General features: G+C 44.0%; 1 long non-coding RNA gene across 1 annotated transcript in view; it reads right to left on the bottom strand.

Annotated features, from left to right (window-relative positions):
• Nucleotides 1-1,026: 1,026 nt before the first annotated feature.
• Nucleotides 1,027-14,643, bottom strand: part of LOC128122012 (uncharacterized) — a 33,496-nt gene continuing 19,879 nt past the window's right edge. The window contains exon 4 of the long non-coding RNA XR_008222308.1: nt 1,027-4,085. This is a non-coding gene — a long non-coding RNA (uncharacterized LOC128122012). The remainder of the gene's footprint in view (nt 4,086-14,643) is intronic.

Below are 14,643 nucleotides of genomic sequence, written 5' to 3'. Positions count from 1 at the left end.
TAGATTAGAAATTGGTGTTTTGAGGGGCTGGGGAGATGGTTCAATGGTTAGGTGCTTGCTATACAAGGATCTGAGTTCAGATCCCCAACACCTATGCAAAAAGTTGGGCCTGGCAGCACACATCTGTAACTGCTAGTTGGGGAGGGCAGACACAGATGGATCACCAGAGCTTGCTGTCCAGTCAATCTAGCCAGTTCAATGGGCATCAGTTTCAGTAAGAGACTCTGCCTCAAAAATAAGCTGGAGAGTAATAGAGAAAGGCACTCTAGATCAACCTCTGGCCTCCACAGGCATGCACACCTGCACACACACACACACACACACACACACACACACACACGCACGCACGCACGCACGCACACGCGCGTGCGCGCGCGCACACACACACACACACACACACACACACACACACGCACCACAAATAAATTAGTAACTTTTAAGTCTGTCTTTTGATTTTTGGAGGGTAGGGGTCAAGCCCAAGGCTTGCACATGCTAAGCAAATGCTCTATCACTGAGCTACAGGCCCAGCCCGTCTTTGGATTATTTGTAACATGTCATCATCTATTAACAGGCAGAATTTGTGTCAATGATTGATACCAACCCTTTCTAAGGCATCAGTGGCCTCTTACAACAGTTGGGATGGTAGAACCATGCAGAGCTTTCTATAGCAACTGTCTGGTCTCCTGGCTGGACGGTTTTGGGATATAGTTGATCTTTAGATGGCACAGACATGATTTTTCATGACTGAAAGTCACTTATTCATCAGGCTTCTGCCATGCTAAGGGATGGCTCAGAGTCTGTGACCTATTCCAGCAGGGGAGTCTGAATGACCATCGTACAGCTCTGGTTTCCTCTTTCAGAACAAGTAGACATTCTACAGAGTTGCTGTTGGGATCATGCTGTTCAGGTTGGTGGTGTACACGCTGTTTACTACAGAAACAGGCACTAAGCAAATGTCTCTAGTTCTGGGATTTTTTTTATTTTTATTTTTTAGTCACCCCGTGGGAATACTGGGAAAGTCTAAAGTACATTTAAGAGGAAATCCCCAGGGCGACAGTGGTGCACACCTTTAATCCCAGCACTCAGGAGGCAGAGCCGGGCGGATCTCTGTGAGTTCGAGGCCAGCCTGGTCTACAGAACGAGGTCCAGGACAGGCACCAAAACTACACAGAGAAACCTTACCTCAAAAAAAGAAATCCCCAAAGTGCTTCTCTTACACACATAGGCAGGATAATTTGATGGTGGACAAGAACATGCCTGAGAACCAGGTAAACCTCTCATAAGAAAAACACATCCTGGACTGGAGGGATGGCTTGGTGGTTAAGAGCACTTGCTGCTCTTGCAGAAGACCTGGGTTCATTGCCTAGCACCCACACGGCAACTCACAACCATCTGTGACTCAGGCTCCAGGGGATCCAGTGTCCTCTTCTGATCCGTGCAGGTAGAAGGCACACATGTGATACACATACGTATATGCCTATTCATAAAATAAACAAATCTAAGTTAAAAGGAAAACAAAGTCCTCTGAAGAGTTTCATCTTTGCCTCCTTAAACACGAAGAAACTGTAACACAAAGGAATACTTGAAGAACTCAGATCATCTTTCCCCAAAGCTTGAAGTCCTTGAAAGCGTAGCTTAGAGATTGCTCAGTCATTTTGGAAAATGGTTCTGCACTTGCAGATTTTTTTTTTTTTTTGCACTCTCTGATATTTCCTTCCCCAGAGAGACTCTCATGTGGACAAACTACGAGTTAACAGCCGCGTAGACATTCATGTTAATAGCTTTACTGCACAGGTGCTCAGACATGCTAGCGATGATGAGGAGTGGGTGTGTACTGGGAGCTTCCATGTATCACCGGTAGCCATGCTTCCGCTATTTTCCTGGTCCATTCAATGCTATGAACTGCTTCCAAAATGTTAAAAAATGATGTGTTCATAGTCTGGATTGCTTTTTTCTGTTATCCGTGTTAGTGTTTCTGTCTGTTCTTAAATAGCTCACTGAACAATGTGGTGTTTTGTCTGATCCCTCCTCCTCTCCCACCGTTGAACCTAGTCTAGCTCTCCAAGAGACGTTATTTTGCTGCTGAGTCTTGGGGACAGAAAGTGGTACTCACAATGTTCATTACTCCCCCATGTAAGTCTCTTATCATAAGCCTTTGTTTCTGTTCAGGCTTCAGATGAAACCACAGTCCAGGGTTTCAAGGGGCCTTCCCTCAAACACGAGTATCATTAAGGTGCAGAAATGTCCAAAAAACAGATTTACTAGCTTTCGATTAAAAGCCTGAGAACAGATTAACTCATTTCTCTAATGCAGGAAGGGCAAGTTGAAAACAGCTTGACGCCCTGAGACCACTGGCCTGTGAGCGTCACAGCCTTTCAGGGTTTTTCTGATAAAAGCCTCCAAGTGTGCTTGTCCATGTTTGGTTAAATTATTGCAAAGCAATACACAGCAACTCTCTGCTTTTATTTCCACATCACCCCAGTGTAGGGCTAATGGACTCTTGCTCTGGCTGAGTGCTTGGGTGATGAGCTGATAGATGGAGGGGAAGTCATCCTTGGAAGGAGCTGTGTTAAAACGTTACTTAAAACTCTGCTGCTGAGTGGCCATCGCCGGCGTTTGCCTTCCCCAGTGTCACGTGGAGCAAAGAAGTCAAAGGGTTTCAGTGACATATTCATTTGACCTTGGTCTAATTGACAGAGGTCTAATCTGTGTCTGAAGAATCACACGCATCTTCATCACTGATGTCAATAACGGCATTGTACTTAAAAGTTTTTCCTGAGCTAAGCACCTAGTTAACCAGCATATATTCATGGTCTAACTTAATTCCCTTCACAGAAATGAGTCAGTCTTATTAATTTCTCAACTTCACAAAATCTGGGAAGCTAGAAGGCTTCTTTGGGGTTACAGGGGTAACACGTATATTTGAGGTTCCAATTTGGGTCTGATTTCAGGGCCTGAGTTTCCAACAGGGTTGTGTCAAACAAAACAAAGGAATCAAAAATTGCCAGACATCTCTTCTTTCTAAGGTATGAAACTAGATTTATGGGGTGAAGGTGAAAAGTAGCATAAGTCACCTGCTTCGAAACAGCTTAAAAATTGTCACTCAAAAAGCCATTTAAAACCAGCTAACAAGAAGCTGTCAAAGTGGCCCAGCAGGCCCTTCCCACCCATGTGGATGATCTGAATTCAATTCCCAAAACATATATATCAGAAGGAGAGAACCATGTCCTGCAAATTGTCTTCTGGTCTGTATATATGAGCTGTGACACATGCATGCCTTTACCCTCACAAACATGCGCACACACACACACACACACACACACACACACACACACACACACAATAAATAAATGAATGTATTATTTTAAAAAATAAGAAGCTAGCTAAGGCAGTACAAGCCTGTAGTATGTTTGGGAGTTTGAGGCTAGCCTGGGCTGTGTAGTAAGATTCTTTCTCAAACAAGACAAAAACAATAACTGAGTAATTAGCAATACAAATGCTCAATGTGTGAAATATGTTATGTTCATAAAGACATCGCGGAAGAGGTAAAATTGACACCAGGCTTTGAAGAATGGGCGAGGTTTACACAGACTGAAAACAAACAGGGAAAGCATTCACACAAAGGGGGTGGTGAGAAGAACAAGCCGAAGGTGAGAAGGTGGGAGGCATTTGGTGGTGAACGGTTCCTAGTGACTGGAGTTGGGGAGACAGTGAGCTCTTCAGAAAGGAAGCATCCATGTTATGATCTGTTAGTCCAGCAGATTCCCACTGAATGCCTGCTTTGTGGAGGTGTTTCCTCAGAGGGAGACAGGAAGATGACGGTGAGCCTCCTCGGTAACCAAGTTCAGAACATGGGACTTTATCTTGTAGACCAGAAGCCCCCACAGTCAGGACTCTGGAACGTTTAAAATGGATTCAAACCCTTTTCTGAAAACTCCCCAAATGGATTGTTTATCATGTTCTCCATCGCCAAGTTTTTTGTGGACTTCACACTGGAGCAGAACATTCCTCTGACTAACCATCCATTTATCCACACAGAGCATGCCCGTGTTCAGGTGATGGTCGTGGCCGGGTGGGAAGGAAACCTATTAAAACATCAAAGAAAGATAGTGAGGAATTAGGTTACTGTCATGTCATAAGAACTGAAAATAAGAGAGTTTGCACGAAGTGTGGAGTCAAGGATGCCAAGGTGGCAGAGGTTGGCAGATGTGACAAAGAGAAGGCAAGGCTATTACAGATCCAGAGGGTACATGGGAACCTGGGTGTTGTTCTACTAGTGATTCTGAAGAACATATTTCTATTCCAGTATCTCTGTGTGTAGAGGTGGGGGTGGGGTGCGTCAGCAGTCTTACTGGAGACGAGTCGATAGTAAATGACGGTGACAGTTGGTCATTTAGTCCAGCCTGTTCATTTAACCAGCTCAGTGGACAAAAAGGGGGGAAATGAAGATAATAAGCAGTAGCATGAATACAGAAATGAACCAATGTTTTATTTCTTAAAATGGGCGAAACTAATGCCTACCCATCTATAAAGGACTCATTCAAGAAACTGATGCAATTAGAAGCAAAATATCTATGGGTTGGGGTATAGTTCAGTTGTTAGAGCACTTGTTTAGTATGTACAGTGCCCCAGATTCAGTCCCCAGCACTACATGAAACTGGATGTGGTATGCATCCTTATAATCCCAGAACTCAGGAGGACAGGTTAGGAGTCTCAGTAGTTCATCCATGCACAACTAAACAGAGTTCTAGGCCATCCTGGACCACATGAGACCTTGTCTTAAAACTAAATAATGAAAAGTAAGAGGGAAATTTGCCGGTTCCACTAGGACTCTTGACATTCTGATGATAACTGGATGGGTACAACTTCTCAAGACTGACAGCTCCCTTGACACAGTGCCCACTCATCATGACCCCACTCAAGCCCTTGCCTCCACACCATGGGTCCAGAGCCTCCTTAAACCCATCCATCACTAAGCTGCTATCATAAGAGTTAGGGTTGCAAAGACGAGTAAAGATGCTGGCGCCATGGTCAGAGAAATTCACCTTTTGGGGGCCTAGTCAGATTCACAAACAAACATATTCCAGCTTGATCGCTAAAAAGGTAGAAATACTTCTATGTGCTATGGTAATAGGATCAGTAAAACGGTAGAAATACCTCTATGCGCTATGGTAATAGAGAAAAGAGGCCATTAGCCCCACCTGGGAGTATGGGAAAAGTTGCCCAGAGGAGATGATCCTCAGTGTTTATATTTGTAGGACATGCAAAAAGAAAAAATAAAAACAGGCAAGGATTGCTGGGAAGAGAATTTTAAGCAGAGAAAACAACACAGTCAAATCACAGGGGCCAAACAGAGTGTGATTTTTACAGAAAACATCGTTGTTTTGCAATTACCATCATGTGAAGAAAAAGATGCTTTGAACATGAGTCTGGATAGGTGTATGAGATGAGGGTATCAGGAACCAAGATCCTTCAGATCGTGCAGAAGGAACTGGGGAACTGCTGAGGAATTTAAATGGCACTATGTCATATGTATGTGCAGATGTATGCTGCTTATAAATAAATGATCCCAGGAGAGTGATTCAGTCAGCAATGTCTTTGGCTTTGATTTACCCAACACCCAATTCACAGCAGCTCAAGCAAATGAAGGGTGATATTTTTCGCTCAGGAAGTCCAGAGAAAGGAGGCTCCTACCCCAGTTTAGAAAACCAACAGGGCAATCAGGAGTTTTTGCTTTTGATCCTCATTGGTATTATTTAATGGTTCCCTGAAGGCAATTGCTACTCAGGGATCATTTGAGGTGGGGGAAAGCAGCCAGGATTATCTTTTATGAAGGAAGCCCAGGCTTTCCCAGAGCTTCATGGTACACTTTTTTCATATTTCGTTGTCCAGACTTTGAAAGAACCACTTTATTTGAAAAGATGGCTCTAACAAAAGATTCTCCACAGTTTCCATAATCAAGGAGGACAAGGAAAGGAGTGTTTGAAATGAATGTATAGATAGCCAACCAATGGGTACCTGCTACAGAGATTGCTCTGTAGCAGAGGCTTGGAGATTGTATAGCTTATTAATAAATAGGACCCTGTGCCGGGCATCAGAGGTGGGACCTGGCACAAAGAAAAATATTGGGCACGTGTTTTAATTGGATGAGACAAGGCCATGGAAGGAAGGGTACTGGGGCTTGGTTACCATTAGCACACAATATGGTCTGAAATCGTAAGGATGTTTTTTCTGCAGAATCTGTAGATTTTGATGTGTTCAGGTTAATGGTTAAAAACAGACAACACCCAGCTTTCTGCCTTAGTACTGAATCTGCCTTTCCCTTTTGCATACTTTGCTAGTATGAGCCATACTATATCATACATAATGATCCAGTGACCATTAATTCCAGAGCTAAAATTGTGCTAGGCCCTGGGGAGAATAAACAGGGTGAAGATCAGGAGGTAAAATTAGGAGAGTAAGAGCCATGCTAGTCTATACGTAGCTTATGTTTTATAGAGCGCAACTGAAAAATAGTGTAAGAAAAACAGAACTGTTTGTTTGTAGCTTGGTACGCACCTGGATATCAACAACCCAGCCACAGGCCACAAGTCCTGCATGAGTTGGGTTTTATTTGTTTGTTTGCTTATTTATTTATTATTTATTTATCTATTTTGCAGTGCTGGGGATTCAACCCAGGGCCTTGTGCTTGCTAGGCAAGTGTCTACCACTGAGTCACACCTCTACTCCATGAGTTGAATTTTGGTGGTTCTAACCCCTGTTCCTCTCCCTGTACCATTTTACAGAGCAGTCTGACTGCCTGGCTCATGGAGGCCTGCTGGAGGAATCCATGTTCGTTCAGCAGCCCCCTCTCTAGCCTTCACAGGTAGACACACATTTGCAAGAGTGTGCCTTGTGTCCTTTGTCTTCTCTCCTCTGGCCAACTCGTCAGAAGGAATGACAGGAACTCTGGGGACTCGACCTTGCTTATTTCTAAATACGGAAAAAATAAAACCCAAGGCCATTGAGAGTGTTCTAGAAATGTTTCAAGGATGTGGACAATTCCTGAGACTTTGAGCTCTCTGGAGTAGCTAAGGTGTGATCTCGTTTAGATTTTTAACATGGAAGTGATACCCTTCCCCACTGTGCTTTGCATCTTTCCTTTATTTACAGAGTTAGAGCTCATAAAGCGTGCTGAGTTGGTCTGGGAGATGCTTAGTCTGTAAGACGCTTGCTGTGCATGAAGAGTTAAACTCATATCCCAGGTCTGCTATAAAAAGCTGCATGTGGCCGTGCGTGCCTGCGATCTCAGCACAGGCGAGACTGAGACAGGGGAATCCCAGAGACTTGCTGACCAGCTAGTCTTGGGAAATTGGTGAGTTTAGATTTAGTGAGAGACCCCCATCTCAAAAATAAGGTGAGGGGTGACAGAGGAAGACCTCTAGTTCCCCCCCACACACACACACGTACATATGCACACTCACACCCCCACACATGTGCACACACATGCCCAGTATGTTGAGTAGATGAACGCTGATGCATAGCTATTGTGTCAGGAGCAAAGAGCACTGCCCTTTTCTTATTGCTAATACAAATTAGTTTTAATACCTCTGGACACAAAGGCAATGAAGGCTTTGAGCTATGATTCTGAAATATTCCCCTATGTCTGCCCTGGTCAAGGAATAGGGACTTGCTTGGTAAAAGGACTTGAGGAAACTTGGATTAAGACCTTAGAGCTCGGGCTCTTTCCTCCACAGGCCTGAACTTTGTTTTGCTCACTCTGGGATCCAAATAGCTACTATGTTATTGCCATGGGATTCTGAACACTCAGTAACTGACTAAAGGTACATACAGGAGAATAGCTTCACAGTTCATTTTTATGAGTCTTAGACCCTAAGAAGTTCACAGACTTCCACCTACATTAACTTGCATTATCTTTCTCCCTCCCACTCATTTCTACCTTCTTGAATTCTTCTAAAGAAGTATCTTGAAAGAACATGAGTGTCTCCTTTGACAAACAAACCACACCTCCCTTCAGATGCTCCAGTGCTCAATTTCTGAAATTCCCAAACAGTCTGATAAACAGTCCCAAAAGACAGAAATACTGCATTTTCTTTAGGCTGCTTTATTTCTCTGTCTTGTTTGTACACCCCAGCCTAGGATGTTAACTGCTGCAGAAAAACCACTAGAAATGTCTGCAAACAGCAGCAGTCAAGTTAACCCCAGACTTTACCCTGCTAATGTGAACTAAACTGAATAGTAAGTTTTCCAATTGGCTGACATGTTCTGGGTCTGGTTGGATGCCCTGGGCAGACAAAGCATTAGAACAAAGAGGGAGTGATGTGAGCTGGCTTCAGGGGAAAAGGAATGTTCTTTGGAGGGGTAAAGTCAAATCGTTTCTAGAGTATAACGGCAGGAAGTTCATCAAAGAAGAGGACAAGGGGAGCATGTCACACAGGAAGCTAGAAGCAGGTGTGGGACACACCTAAGCAGCAGTTGGGGAGATGAGGAAGCGAGCCATTAGGGAACAGGCAATGCATCATTAGCAACACACCTCAAAACCGTCACTGCCTCCATCTCTATAGATATTGGAAGAAATTCCTATCAACAATGAGAAAGGGGCAGTAGACTTTGCTTCTACAAAGACTATTAATATTCCATAATGTTGTGTGTGCACACATGCCTGTAGGATACATGTGTGTGTCTGTGTGTGGAGGCTGAACATTTTCTCGTTCCTGCCCACCATTTAGTGCTCTGTTAGATGGAGAGATTGGGCTGGGTTTGGGTATCCTCAATATCCTCAAGTTCTCTGCACTGTCTAATTATTAAAATTTGGTTTGTCTGCTTCTGGTTTTTTATTAAGCATCCGCAAGGACAAGTCTCTGCCCTGGACATGCACCTGGTCCTCCGCTTTCAAGGACCACTGAGAACTGGAATACAACATACACGTAGTAGATGTTCCAGCAGTTCTATGCTTGTTATCCTCTATATGGAAGGACCTTAAGAGAAAGCTGAGGTATCTAAGGAGAACTCTTACAAAAGGATGCTGAACTTCAGTGATGTGGATGACCTTGCATGTTCATTCCTGTAGGCATCGTGTGAACAGAAGTGTTTCTGGCACTTTTTATGTAACTCGACAGTGTTTTACTATGAGGATAGAAAAATGCTTAGCAAGTGGCAAGCACTCAGTATTTGTTTTGTGCCCCCCTCCCCACCAAAACAGATGTATTTCTTTTCCTATAAGGCACAAGACCAAACCCCAATGTGTTGTAGTAATCAGAGTATGGGGCTTGGTGATAGCTATCAGGATTCCTGTTGAATTCTAGGACAGGGACATGGCTGAAGATGTTGTCTTCTCTATTGACTCCTGAAGACACTGAAGCCTGAAGACACCGGCCAGCTTGCCAGCGTCACAGCCTTTCTAAGACAAAGACCTGCAGTGGGGCCCAGCGTCATCAGATTCTACACCTGCATTGTCACTCACTAGTTTCAATCTCTGCTTTACCATCTCCATAGGTGAACGTTCTGTTACCCCTGCCCTCCATCTACTGCTCTGTCAGATGGAGGGATTGAGCTACTTTTGGTCATCCTTTATAGCTCTCAGGTTCTCTGCATTGCCCAATCCTTAATCTTAAACAGGACATTGGTGAGGACAGTCTCAATCAGCCTAGGGTGTATGGGGAAAGTGTGAGATAAAGTGTATCTTCATTTAATCACTATCCTCTGAGAACATTCTTGAGGAGACCAAAGCTGTGTGGCCTGTTGCAACTTACTAGTAATTTAGGGGAAATGCATGCAGAAAGCAAAGTGTACGAGGACATTTGCAAAGACAACTCACATGAGCCCACTTCGTTCTGCTTACTGAATGACAGCCCATGTTGCAGAACAATCAAACAATAGTGATGTAATAACGAAACATAGGAAACACGATGTGCCCGTTGGCTTCAGCACTCCTGGATGTCAGGAGGGGTGAGGGAAGGGTGGGAGAACCTGTCCTGTGTCACCCTCAAGAAGCACAAAGGAAATGTAGGCAAAGAAGGAGAGAGGGAAGGGAGAGTCCAGAGCAGGGTTGAAGTTACAGGGATGGACTGAGGCAAAAGCACCAGGTGATAGCGTAAGAATGCCCCCCAAACACATCTACTATAGCACACTGTGTGAAAGACTAGAAGGAAAAGGAGACAACAAGCCAAATTTCCTTGTATCTCTGATTTGGAAAGGGTCCAGGAAGACAGGTGGTCCAGCTTCATCTAAGTGTCTAAACCCCATCTGTAGCCTCTCTCTGGCCTCACCAGGCAGGCCACTGGATTGGGCTGTGAGGAGGGACGCATTACTTGCTGAAGCTGATGTTATTTAGGTTTTCAAGTAACCTCTTCTGGCTTTGATTCTGCTCCTGTAGGTTATATATAGCTGACCTAACACACCTCTCCCTTTTGATTCTTTCAACTATTTAAAGTTACCACCACGTTTCTTGTATGGATTTACAACTGTACACTGAAGACCCTGTCCATTTGTTGCAGGAGCACCTATACTTGTGTATGATCATGTTTGTGGTGGCCAGAGGTCAACATTAAATGTCTTCCTCCATTGCTCTCCAACTTGGCTTTTGGGATAAGATCTCTCTTTGAACCTGGAGCTTAACGACTGAGTTAGATTAGCTGGCCAGCAAGCCCCAAGAATCCTCCTGCCTCTGCCTCTCTGGTGCTGGAATTACATGTGAACATTGCCACAGCATGAGTGCCAGAGATCAGAACTCTTCTTCTTACGCTTGCATGGCAAGGACTTTACTCTCCTCAGCCCCTCTGCTTCCTTTCAACTCTTAGGAAAAGTGTTCTAAAAGGGTGTGGTGGCTCATGTCTATAATCTCAGCCTCCAGCAGGAGGATTGCCATGAGTTTGAGGTGAGCCTGGACTGCATAGTGAGTTTCAGATCAGGTTGGGATATATAGTGAGACCTTGTGTCCCCAAACAAGAGTGTTTTATGATCTATTGAGTTAGTGGTTGATCTCGACTGTCCCTTGGGAGGATTTTGTTTAGCTGATGTCCCTTAAGGGAGAGCTCTCAAGACCTGATCATGGTCCCAGGGGGACTATACAGCAGACCTGTTTCAGACACTTGGGTGTAGATGTTGCAACTATTCTGAGCACCATATACTTAGGTACATGTGTGTAGCATGAATCAAATTGCTATGGGTTTTCCTTATATAAAAAGCTTTTGCTGACATTCATGTTTATAATGACATACAGATACTTCTGGATACAGTGCTGAAATACACTGTGTCTGGCAATTCCCCAATTTCTTCTCATAGTCTAATAACTGTGTCAAAAAGCAGCTATAGGATTCGTTCACCATTCCTCGGGTTCCATACAACCTTCCTGACTGCTATTGGTAACAGCTTTGCTTTTGAAATGCTTCACAATCCCATGTTGTAAAACGATACAAGTTTTTCTAAAGATCCATTTCACACTCACTGGTCTTAAATTTATAGAATATGCTTTTTCCTTTTCCTCATTTTTAAAAAATATTGGGACAATTGCCCACTTTTTAGTTTTACATGATCTTCCTTATTCTTCATAATTACAACACACACACACACACACACACACACACACACACACACACACACACATTCTCAAAACCAGTGGGAAAATGTGCACAATGGAGTAGGAGCACTGTGTCTGAAGAGTTCCTGGTAAGCCATGTGATTGACAACTGAGATAAGCAAAGAGGAGGGGCAACCTGAGGGAAGTGAAGGAAGAGCTAACATCTACCTCTGCATCAAGGATGGCTCTTTAATTTGTCACAACTGTGCTCGTCAGCTTCTATTTTTGCAACATACCTGAGATAATCAGAGCATTAAGAAGGCACATGGTGACAGGTGGTGGTGGCACATGCCTTTACTCCCAGCACTCGGGAGGCAGAGGCAGGTGGATCTCTGTGAGTTCAAGGCCAGTCTGGGCTACCGAGTGAGTTCCAGGACAGGCTCCAAAGCTACACAGAGAAACCCTGTCTCGAAAAATGAAAAAAAGACACATGGCAGAGACAGACGACTGACCTGAGCTTGTGGGGGCTCATGGACTCCAGACTGACAGCTAGAGAGCCTGCATGGGACCGACCTAGGCCCTCTGCATGTGGGTGACAGTTGTGTAGCTTGATCTGTTTGTGGGGCCTCTAGCAGTGGGACCAGGATCTGTGCCTGGTGCATGAGTTGGCTTTTTGGAACCTACTCCCTATGGTGGGATGCCTCTCACAACCTTGATGCAGTAGGGAGGAGCTTAGTCCTGCCTCAACTTGATATGCCATGCTTGGTTGACTCCCATAGGAGGCCCTACCCTTTCTGAGAAGTGGATTGGGGGAGGAGAAGGGGGAGGGGAAGCTGTGGTTGGTATGTAAAATCAATTTTTAAAAGATTTAATAATAATAATAATAACAATAATAATAATAATAATAATAATAATAATAAAAAGACACGTGGCTTACTTTGGCTCATGGTTTTAACACCTTCAGTTCACGGTCGGTTCTCCACATTGATTCTGCGCCTGTGGTGAGGCAGTACACCATAGCGCACGCACGTGTGTGGCAGAGTGAAACTGTTGACTTCAGGACTGGTAGGTCAAAGAGAGGAAGAGGAAGTAGATAGGGTCCACCATCCTCTTTGAGAGCTTTCCACCAATGACTGAAAGACTTCCCACTAGGCTGTGTCTCAAGAAGTTTCCTCATTCCCCAGAAGCACCCAGATAAAGACTAATGATTTAACTCATGGCCCTTTGGGGGAACAGTCCAGATCCAACCATAGCAGTGTGTTACCACACTTCAGGGCCAGGACTGGGGAGACCAAAGGGAGGCCCTTACCACAGGTGAAAACTGTAAAGAGATTACCCTACACTCTGTGATCGTGTGTGTGTGTGTGTGTGTGTGTGTGTGTGTGTGTGTGTGTGTATGTGTGTGTGCGCGCAAGCATACAACATATGCCTAAACATCATGCAGAAGCTACAATGCAACAGTAAGAATGTTATCTAGAGGCCGTATCAGCGTGCTGTGGTTTTGTGTGGTGTGTTTCTCTCAGTTACAGCTCTCCTGAACTGTATTTCACAAGCCATACAATTTGCCCATTTTGAAGCGTACAACCCAGTGATTTTTATTAGCGTATTCAATCATCATCTCAATCATTTCTAGACTATTTCACACCCCAAAATAAGTCCTGTGCACTTTAACAATTTCTTCATAGTCCCCTATCTTGACAACCTTGAGCCGTCATTGGTCTGCATTATGTCTTGATGGATTTGCTTTCTCCCCACTATCTTTTATGAATGAAATCATATAATGTATGCCTTTTGTGTGTTTACTTAGCACAGTGCTTTTTAAAGCTCACCTATATTCAAGCATACAAATCAGCAATGTGCTCCTTTCAGGGCTGAATGATAGATACCCCTCTGTGTATATGGACCACCTAGTTATCAGTTGATGCACATTTGAGCTCTTCTTATCTTTTGTCCATTATGAATAATGCCAGCATGAGTACAAGTTTTTTGTGGATATAAGCTTTCATTTTTCTTGGTAAATAACTGGATGTGGAATTTCTGGTCATATAATAACAGTTTTAAGTCTTTGTGTTAGACTATCTTGCAAAGTGACTATCTTATTTATGTATGGGGATTGCAAATTCTCTCTATCCTCATCAACGGTATTTTTATATTAGTTTTTTCCCCTCTTTGCTTAAGAAGCAACTTGAGGAAAGAAAGGTTTGTTTTGCTTCGTGGTTTAAGAAGAGATAGCGTTCATGATGGTGGGAGGGCAGGAGGAGCCTAAGGCAGCTGGTTACATGACTTCCTCAGCCAGGAAGCAGAGAGGGGTGGAAACTGGCACTGAGCCAGCTTTCTCCTGCTTTTTATCCTGACTGTGGCTCCAGTCTACAGGTTCAGGATGGATCTTCCTTCCTCAGATACACCTCTCTAGAAACACCCTTGCAGAAATACCCGGAGATATGTCTCCTAGGTAACTCTAAATTGGATTGAATTGACAATGAAGATTAACTGTCATAGCCACCACCTGCTTTTTGTAGGGTGGTCATCCTGGAGGCTGTGCAGTGCATCTCACTGTGGTTTGTAGGATGGTCATCCTGGAGGCTGTGCAGTGCATCTCACTGTGGTTTGTAGGGTGGTCATCCTGGAGGCTGTGCAGTGCATCTCACTGTGGTTTGTAGGGTGGTCATCCTGGAGGCTGTGCAGTGCATCTCACTGTGGTTTGGACTCTTATTTCCCAATGACTAAGGATGTTCACTCCCTTTCCATGTGTTTATTGGCTATCCGCCTTCTTCAGAGAAACTCCCATTCAGATCTTCTGTACACTTTCACTGTTTTTGTCTTTTTATGGTGTTCTTCTAGGAGTTGTTCTTTTTGTTGTTATTATTTTATTTTTCTTTGTTGTTACTGTTGTCTTAAACAACATTAGGAAAGGGAGTCTAGAAGAGTTCTTTCTTGCAGTTGACCCAAAGAGTTACAGTTTGACAAGACAAAGATGTCTTAGGCATCTCCAGGGACTTTATCATTCAGTTGTGGCCTGATTTTTGAAGGGCTTGAATCTAGAAATGGATGGGTAGACTTCTCTGTTGTCTGTGGTTGGCTTAAGGTGATGTAGAATTCCTCTTTGGACACAACCACCAGCTCTG

The sequence above is a fragment of the Peromyscus californicus genome, unplaced genomic scaffold (assembly GCF_007827085.1).
Source record: "Peromyscus californicus insignis strain IS unplaced genomic scaffold, ASM782708v3 Scaffold_11__1_contigs__length_118956290, whole genome shotgun sequence".
In the NCBI taxonomy this organism is placed as follows: Eukaryota; Metazoa; Chordata; class Mammalia; order Rodentia; family Cricetidae; genus Peromyscus; species Peromyscus californicus.
The sequence above is the reverse complement of the archived record's forward strand: the minus strand, read 5'-3'. Positions and strand labels throughout refer to the sequence as shown.